This window comes from Ascaphus truei, chromosome 1, assembly GCF_040206685.1.
Source record: "Ascaphus truei isolate aAscTru1 chromosome 1, aAscTru1.hap1, whole genome shotgun sequence".
NCBI lineage: Eukaryota > Metazoa > Chordata > Amphibia > Anura > Ascaphidae > Ascaphus > Ascaphus truei.
Genome location: NC_134483.1, coordinates 297,749,955 through 297,759,577, shown reverse-complemented (window position 1 = coordinate 297,759,577; position 9,623 = coordinate 297,749,955).

Genomic DNA, 9,623 nt, shown 5'->3' with positions numbered 1-9,623 from the left:
ACAAGTACCAGGTCCATGGTTCTGGGCGTATACTGGGGGGGACGGGGACGACTCCCATTAACCCCTGACTATACCGGGGATACGCTTATCACAATGCCTTTCTGGTCTGTGCTGAAGCAGGGCATTCTGGCAGCCAAGTGGCTTGACCTTTATTAGTGAGCCTGCTTACCCCCTCTCGGAACCACAGACTTAGAAATCGCCAGCTCATATACAGTGCATAAAATATATTTATATATATATACCCTTATACACCATTTTAATAAAAAATATCACAAAATTCTTCTAAGTCCCTCGGGAAGAGTGAAAGACGCGCAAGTTCATTTTTAGAGCTCCTAGACCTTCCTATAAGAAGTTAGCCAAAAAGTAGCTTCGAAAAACGCTTAGGTTAAGTTTCAGAGTTGCTTCTAATGTACCAAAGCTGGACTTAGACATAATTTCACTCTCACAACATTATGGCGGTTGGAGACAGTCCGAACCACAAGTACCGGGTCCATGGTTCTGGGCGTATACTGGGGGGACGGGGACGACTCCCATTAACCCCTGACTATACCGGGGATACGCTTATCACAATGCCTTTCTGGTCTGTGCTGAAGCAGGGCATTCTGGCAGCCAAGTGGCTTGACCTTTATTAGTGAGCCTGGTTACCCCCTCTCGGAACCACAGACTTAGAAATCGCCAGCTCATATACAGTGCATAAAATATATTTATATATATACCCTTATACACCATTTTAATAAAAAATATCACAAAATTCTTCTAAGTCCCTCGGGAAGAGTGAAAGACGCGCACGTTCATTTTCAGAGCTCCTAGACCTTCCTATAAGAAGTTAGCCAAAAAGTAGCTTCGAAAAACGCTTAGGGTAAGTTTCAGAGTTGCTTCTAATGTACCAAAGCTGGACTTAGACATAATTTCACTCTCACAACATTATGGCTGGTTGGAGACAGTCCGAACCACAAGTACCGGGTCCATGGTTCTGGGCGTATACTGGGGGGACGGGGACGACTCCCATTAACCCCTGACTATACCGGGGATACGCTTATCACAATGCCTTTCTGGTCTGTGCTGAAGCAGGGCATTCTGGCAGCCAAGTGGCTTGACCTTTATTAGTGAGCCTGGTTACCCCCTCTCGGAACCACAGACTTAGAAATCGCCAGCTCATATACAGTGCATAAAATATATTTATATATATACCCTTATACACCATTTTAATAAAAAATATCACAAAATTCTTCTAAGTCCCTCGGGAAGAGTGAAAGACGCGCAAGTTCATTTTTAGAGCTCCTAGACCTTCCTATAAGAAGTTAGCCAAAAAGTAGCTTCGAAAAACGCTTAGGTTAAGTTTCAGAGTTGCTTCTAATGTACCAAAGCTGGACTTAGACATAATTTCACTCTCACAACATTATGGCGGTTGGAGACAGTCCGAACCACAAGTACCGGGTCCATGGTTCTGGGCGTATACTGGGGGGACGGGGACGACTCCCATTAACCCCTGACTATACCGGGGATACGCTTATCACAATGCCTTTCTGGTCTGTGCTGAAGCAGGGCATTCTGGCAGCCAAGTGGCTTGACCTTTATTAGTGAGCCTGGTTACCCCCTCTCGGAACCACAGACTTAGAAATCGCCAGCTCATATACAGTGCATAAAATATATTTATATATATACCCTTATACACCATTTTAATAAAAAAAATCACAAAATTTTTTCTAAGTCCCTCGGGAAGAGTGAAAGACGCGCAAGTTCATTTTTAGAGCTCCTAGACCTTCCTATAAGAAGTTAGCCAAAAAGTAGCTTCGAAAAACGCTTAGGGTAAGTTTCAGAGTTGCTTCTAATGTACCAAAGCTGGACTTAGACATAATTTCACTCTCACAACATTATGGCTGGTTGGAGACAGTCCGAACCACAAGTACCGGGTCCATGGTTCTGGGCGTATACTGGGGGGACGGGGACGACTCCCATTAACCCCTGACTATACCGGGGATACGCTTATCACAATGCCTTTCTGGTCTGTGCTGAAGCAGGGCATTCTGGCAGCCAAGTGGCTTGACCTTTATTAGTGAGCCTGGTTACCCCCTCTCGGAACCACAGACTTAGAAATCGCCAGCTCATATACAGTGCATAAAATATATTTATATATATACCCTTATACACCATTTTAATAAAAAATATCACAAAATTCTTCTAAGTCCCTCGGGAAGAGTGAAAGACGCGCACGTTCATTTTCAGAGCTCCTAGACCTTCCTATAAGAAGTTAGCCAAAAAGTAGCTTCGAAAAACGCTTAGGGTAAGTTTCAGAGTTGCTTCTAATGTACCAAAGCTGGACTTAGACATAATTTCACTCTCACAACATTATGGCTGGTTGGAGACAGTCCGAACAACAAGTACCGGGTCCATGGTTCTGGGCGTATACTGGGGGGGACGGGGACGACTCCCATTAACCCCTGACTATACCGGGGATACGCTTATCACAATGCCTTTCTGGTCTGTGCTGAAGCAGGGCATTCTGGCAGCCAAGTGGCTTGACCTTTATTAGTGAGCCTGGTTACCCCCTCTCGGAACCACAGACTTAGAAATCGCCAGCTCATATACAGTGCATAAAATATATTTATATATATACCCTTATACACCATTTTAATAAAAAATATCACAAAATTCTTCTAAGTCCCTCGGGAAGAGTGAAAGACGCGCACGTTCATTTTCAGAGCTCCTAGACCTTCCTATAAGAAGTTAGCCAAAAAGTAGCTTCGAAAAACGCTTAGGGTAAGTTTCAGAGTTGCTTCTAATGTACCAAAGCTGGACTTAGACATAATTTCACTCTCACAACATTATGGCTGGTTGGAGACAGTCCGAACAACAAGTACCGGGTCCATGGTTCTGGGCGTATACTGGGGGGGACGGGGACGACTCCCATTAACCCCTGACTATACCGGGGATACGCTTATCACAATGCCTTTCTGGTCTGTGCTGAAGCAGGGCATTCTGGCAGCCAAGTGGCTTGACCTTTATTAGTGAGCCTGGTTACCCCCTCTCGGAACCACAGACTTAGAAATCGCCAGCTCATATACAGTGCATAAAATATATTTATATATCTACCCTTATACACCATTTTAATAAAAAATATCACAAAATTCTTCTAAGTCCCTCGGGAAGAGTGAAAGACGCGCACGTTCATTTTCAGAGCTCCTAGACCTTCCTATAAGAAGTTAGCCAAAAAGTAGCTTCGAAAAACGCTTAGGGTAAGTTTCAGAGTTGCTTCTAATGTACCAAAGCTGGACTTAGACATAATTTCACTCTCACAACCTTTTGGCTGGTTGGAGACCGTTCGAACCACAAGTACCGGGTCCATGGTTCTTGCCGTATACTGGGTGGACGGGGACGACTCCCATTAACCCCTGACTATACCGGGGATACGCTTATCACAATGCCTTTCTGGTCTGTGCTGAAGCAGGGCATTCTGGCAGCCAAGTGGCTTGACCTTTATTAGTGAGCCTGCTTACCCCCTCTCGGAACCACAGACTTAGAAATCGCCAGCTCATATACAGTGCATAAAATATATTTATATATATATACCCTTATACACCATTTTAATAAAAAATATCACAAAATTCTTCTAAGTCCCTCGGGAAGAGTGAAAGACGCGCAAGTTCATTTTTAGAGCTCCTAGACCTTCCTATAAGAAGTTAGCCAAAAAGTAGCTTCGAAAAACGCTTAGGTTAAGTTTCAGAGTTGCTTCTAATGTACCAAAGCTGGACTTAGACATAATTTCACTCTCACAACATTATGGCGGTTGGAGACAGTCCGAACCACAAGTACCGGGTCCATGGTTCTGGGCGTATACTGGGGGGACGGGGACGACTCCCATTAACCCCTGACTATACCGGGGATACGCTTATCACAATGCCTTTCTGGTCTGTGCTGAAGCAGGGCATTCTGGCAGCCAAGTGGCTTGACCTTTATTAGTGAGCCTGCTTACCCCCTCTCGGAACCACAGACTTAGAAATCGCCAGCTCATATACAGTGCATAAAATATATTTATATATATACCCTTATACACCATTTTAATAAAAAATATCACAAAATTCTTCTAAGTCCCTCGGGAAGAGTGAAAGACGCGCACGTTCATTTTCAGAGCTCCTAGACCTTCCTATAAGAAGTTAGCCAAAAAGTAGCTTCGAAAAACGCTTAGGGTAAGTTTCAGAGTTGCTTCTAATGTACCAAAGCTGGACTTAGACATAATTTCACTCTCACAACATTATGGCTGGTTGGAGACAGTCCGAACCACAAGTACTGGGTCCATGGTTCTGGGCGTATACTGGGGGGGACGGGGACGACTCCCATTAACCCCTGACTATACCGGGGATACGCTTATCACAATGCCTTTCTGGTCTGTGCTGAAGCAGGGCATTCTGGCAGCCAAGTGGCTTGACCTTTATTAGTGAGCCTGCTTACCCCCTCTCGGAACCACAGACTTAGAAATCGCCAGCTCATATACAGTGCATAAAATATATTTATATATATATACCCTTATACACCATTTTAATAAAAAATATCACAAAATTCTTCTAAGTCCCTCGGGAAGAGTGAAAGACGCGCAAGTTCATTTTTAGAGCTCCTAGACCTTCCTATAAGAAGTTAGCCAAAAAGTAGCTTCGAAAAACGCTTAGGTTAAGTTTCAGAGTTGCTTCTAATGTACTAAAGCTGGACTTAGACATAATTTCACTCTCACAACATTATGGCGGTTGGAGACAGTCCGAACCACAAGTACCGGGTCCATGGTTCTGGGCGTATACTGGGGGGACGGGGACGACTCCCATTAACCCCTGACTATACCGGGGATACGCTTATCACAATGCCTTTCTGGTCTGTGCTGAAGCAGGGCATTCTGGCAGCCAAGTCGCTTGACCTTTATTAGTGAGCCTGGTTACCCCCTCTCGGAACCACAGACTTAGAAATCGCCAGCTCATATACAGTGCATAAAATATATTTATATATATACCCTTATACACCATTTTAATAAAAAATATCACAAAATTCTTCTAAGTCCCTCGGGAAGAGTGAAAGACGCGCAAGTTCATTTTTAGAGCTCCTAGACCTTCCTATAAGAAGTTAGCCAAAAAGTAGCTTCGAAAAACGCTTAGGTTAAGTTTCAGAGTTGCTTCTAATGTACTAAAGCTGGACTTAGACATAATTTCACTCTCACAACATTATGGCGGTTGGAGACAGTCCGAACCACAAGTACCGGGTCCATGGTTCTGGGCGTATACTGGGGGGACGGGGACGACTCCCATTAACCCCTGACTATACCGGGGATACGCTTATCACAATGCCTTTCTGGTCTGTGCTGAAGCAGGGCATTCTGGCAGCCAAGTGGCTTGACCTTTATTAGTGAGCCTGGTTACCCCCTCTCGGAACCACAGACTTAGAAATCGCCAGCTCATATACAGTGCATAAAATATATTTATATATATACCCTTATACACCATTTTAATAAAAAAAATCACAAAAATTTTTCTAAGTCCCTCGGGAAGAGTGAAAGACGCGCAAGTTCATTTTTAGAGCTCCTAGACCTTCCTATAAGAAGTTAGCCAAAAAGTAGCTTCGAAAAACGCTTAGGGTAAGTTTCAGAGTTGCTTCTAATGTACCAAAGCTGGACTTAGACATAATTTCACTCTCACAACATTATGGCTGGTTGGAGACAGTCCGAACCACAAGTACCGGGTCCATGGTTCTGGGCGTATACTGGGGGGACGGGGACGACTCCCATTAACCCCTGACTATACCGGGGATACGCTTATCACAATGCCTTTCTGGTCTGTGCTGAAGCAGGGCATTCTGGCAGCCAAGTGGCTTGACCTTTATTAGTGAGCCTGGTTACCCCCTCTCGGAACCACAGACTTAGAAATCGCCAGCTCATATACAGTGCATAAAATATATTTATATATATACCCTTATACACCATTTTAATAAAAAATATCACAAAATTCTTCTAAGTCCCTCGGGAAGAGTGAAAGACGCGCACGTTCATTTTCAGAGCTCCTAGACCTTCCTATAAGAAGTTAGCCAAAAAGTAGCTTCGAAAAACGCTTAGGGTAAGTTTCAGAGTTGCTTCTAATGTACCAAAGCTGGACTTAGACATAATTTCACTCTCACAACATTATGGCTGGTTGGAGACAGTCCGAACAACAAGTACCGGGTCCATGGTTCTGGGCGTATACTGGGGGGGACGGGGACGACTCCCATTAACCCCTGACTATACCGGGGATACGCTTATCACAATGCCTTTCTGGTCTGTGCTGAAGCAGGGCATTCTGGCAGCCAAGTGGCTTGACCTTTATTAGTGAGCCTGGTTACCCCCTCTCGGAACCACAGACTTAGAAATCGCCAGCTCATATAAAGTGCATAAAATATATTTATATATATACCCTTATACACCATTTTAATAAAAAATATCACAAAATTCTTCTAAGTCCCTCGGGAAGAGTGAAAGACGCGCACGTTCATTTTCAGAGCTCCTAGACCTTCCTATAAGAAGTTAGCCAAAAAGTAGCTTCGAAAAACGCTTAGGGTAAGTTTCAGAGTTGCTTCTAATGTACCAAAGCTGGACTTAGACATAATTTCACTCTCACAACATTTTGGCTGGTTGGAGACCGTTCGAACCACAAGTACCGGGTCCATGGTTCTTGCCGTATACTGGGTGGACGGGGACGACTCCCATTAACCCCTGACTATACCGGGGATACGCTTATCACAATGCCTTTCTGGTCTGTGCTGAAGCAGGGCATTCTGGCAGCCAAGTGGCTTGACCTTTATTAGTGAGCCTGCTTACCCCCTCTCGGAACCACAGACTTAGAAATCGCCAGCTCATATACAGTGCATAAAATATATTTATATATATATACCCTTATACACCATTTTAATAAAAAATATCACAAAATTCTTCTAAGTCCCTCGGGAAGAGTGAAAGACGCGCAAGTTCATTTTTAGAGCTCCTAGACCTTCCTATAAGAAGTTAGCCAAAAAGTAGCTTCGAAAAACGCTTAGGTTAAGTTTCAGAGTTGCTTCTAATGTACCAAAGCTGGACTTAGACATAATTTCACTCTCACAACATTATGGCGGTTGGAGACAGTCCGAACCACAAGTACCGGGTCCATGGTTCTGGGCGTATACTGGGGGGACGGGGACGACTCCCATTAACCCCTGACTATACCGGGGATACGCTTATCACAATGCCTTTCTGGTCTGTGCTGAAGCAGGGCATTCTGGCAGCCAAGTGGCTTGACCTTTATTAGTGAGCCTGCTTACCCCCTCTCGGAACCACAGACTTAGAAATCGCCAGCTCATATACAGTGCATAAAATATATTTATATATATACCCTTATACACCATTTTAATAAAAAATATCACAAAATTCTTCTAAGTCCCTCGGGAAGAGTGAAAGACGCGCACGTTCATTTTCAGAGCTCCTAGACCTTCCTATAAGAAGTTAGCCAAAAAGTAGCTTCGAAAAACGCTTAGGGTAAGTTTCAGAGTTGCTTCTAATGTACCAAAGCTGGACTTAGACATAATTTCACTCTCACAACATTATGGCTGGTTGGAGACCGTTCGAACCACAAGTACCGGGTCCATGGTTCTTGCCATATACTGGGTGGACGGGGACGACTCCCATTAACCCCTGACTATACCGGGGATACGCTTATCACAATGCCTTTCTGGTCTGTGCTGAAGCAGGGCATTCTGGCAGCCAAGTGGCTTGACCTTTATTAGTGAGCCTGCTTACCCCCTCTCGGAACCACAGACTTAGAAATCGCCAGCTCATATACAGTGCATAAAATATATTTATATATATACCCTTATACACCATTTTAATAAAAAATATCACAAAATTCTTCTAAGTCCCTCGGGAAGAGTGAAAGACGCGCACGTTCATTTTCAGAGCTCCTAGACCTTCCTATAAGAAGTTAGCCAAAAAGTAGCTTCGAAAAACGCTTAGGGTAAGTTTCAGAGTTGCTTCTAATGTACCAAAGCTGGACTTAGACATAATTTCACTCTCACAACATTATGGCTGGTTGGAGACAGTCCGAACCACAAGTACCGGGTCCATGGTTCTGGGCGTATACTGGGGGGGACGGGGACGACTCCCATTAACCCCTGACTATACCGGGGATACGCTTATCACAATGCCTTTCTGGTCTGTGCTGAAGCAGGGCATTCTGGCAGCCAAGTGGCTTGACCTTTATTAGTGAGCCTGGTTACCCCCTCTCGGAACCACAGACTTAGAAATCGCCAGCTCATATACAGTGCATAAAATATATTTATATATATATACCCTTATATACCATTTTAATAAAAAATATCACAAAATTCTTCTAAGTCCCTCGGGAAGAGTGAAAGACGCGCAAGTTCATTTTTAGAGCTCCTAGACCTTCCTATAAGAAGTTAGCCAAAAAGTAGCTTCGAAAAACGCTTAGGTTAAGTTTCAGAGTTGCTTCTAATGTACCAAAGCTGGACTTAGACATAATTTCACTCTCACAACATTATGGCGGTTGGAGACAGTCCGAACCACAAGTACCGGGTCCATGGTTCTGGGCGTATACTGGGGGGACGGGGACGACTCCCATTAACCCCTGACTATACCGGGGATACGCTTATCACAATGCCTTTCTGGTCTGTGCTGAAGCAGGGCATTCTGGCAGCCAAGTGGCTTGACCTTTATTAGTGAGCCTGCTTACCCCCTCTCGGAACCACAGACTTAGAAATCGCCAGCTCATATACAGTGCATAAAATATATTTATATATATACCCTTATACACCATTTTAATAAAAAATATCACAAAATTCTTCTAAGTCCCTCGGGAAGAGTGAAAGACGCGCACGTTCATTTTCAGAGCTCCTAGACCTTCCTATAAGAAGTTAGCCAAAAAGTAGCTTCGAAAAACGCTTAGGGTAAGTTTCAGAGTTGCTTCTAATGTACCAAAGCTGGACTTAGACATAATTTCACTCTCACAACATTATGGCTGGTTGGAGACCGTTCGAACCACAAGTACCGGGTCCATGGTTCTTGCCATATACTGGGTGGACGGGGACGACTCCCATTAACCCCTGACTATACCGGGGATACGCTTATCACAATGCCTTTCTGGTCTGTGCTGAAGCAGGGCATTCTGGCAGCCAAGTGGCTTGACCTTTATTAGTGAGCCTGCTTACCCCCTCTCGGAACCACAGACTTAGAAATCGCCAGCTCATATACAGTGCATAAAATATATTTATATATATACCCTTATACACCATTTTAATAAAAAATATCACAAAATTCTTCTAAGTCCCTCGGGAAGAGTGAAAGACGCGCACGTTCATTTTCAGAGCTCCTAGACCTTCCTATAAGAAGTTAGCCAAAAAGTAGCTTCGAAAAACGCTTAGGGTAAGTTTCAGAGTTGCTTCTAATGTACCAAAGCTGGACTTAGACATAATTTCACTCTCACAACATTATGGCGGTTGGAGACAGTCCGAACCACAAGTACCGGGTCCTTGGTTCTGGGCGTATACTGGGGGGACGGGGACGACTCCCATTAACCCCTGACTATACCGGGGATACGCTTATCACAATGCCTTTCTGGTCTGTGCTG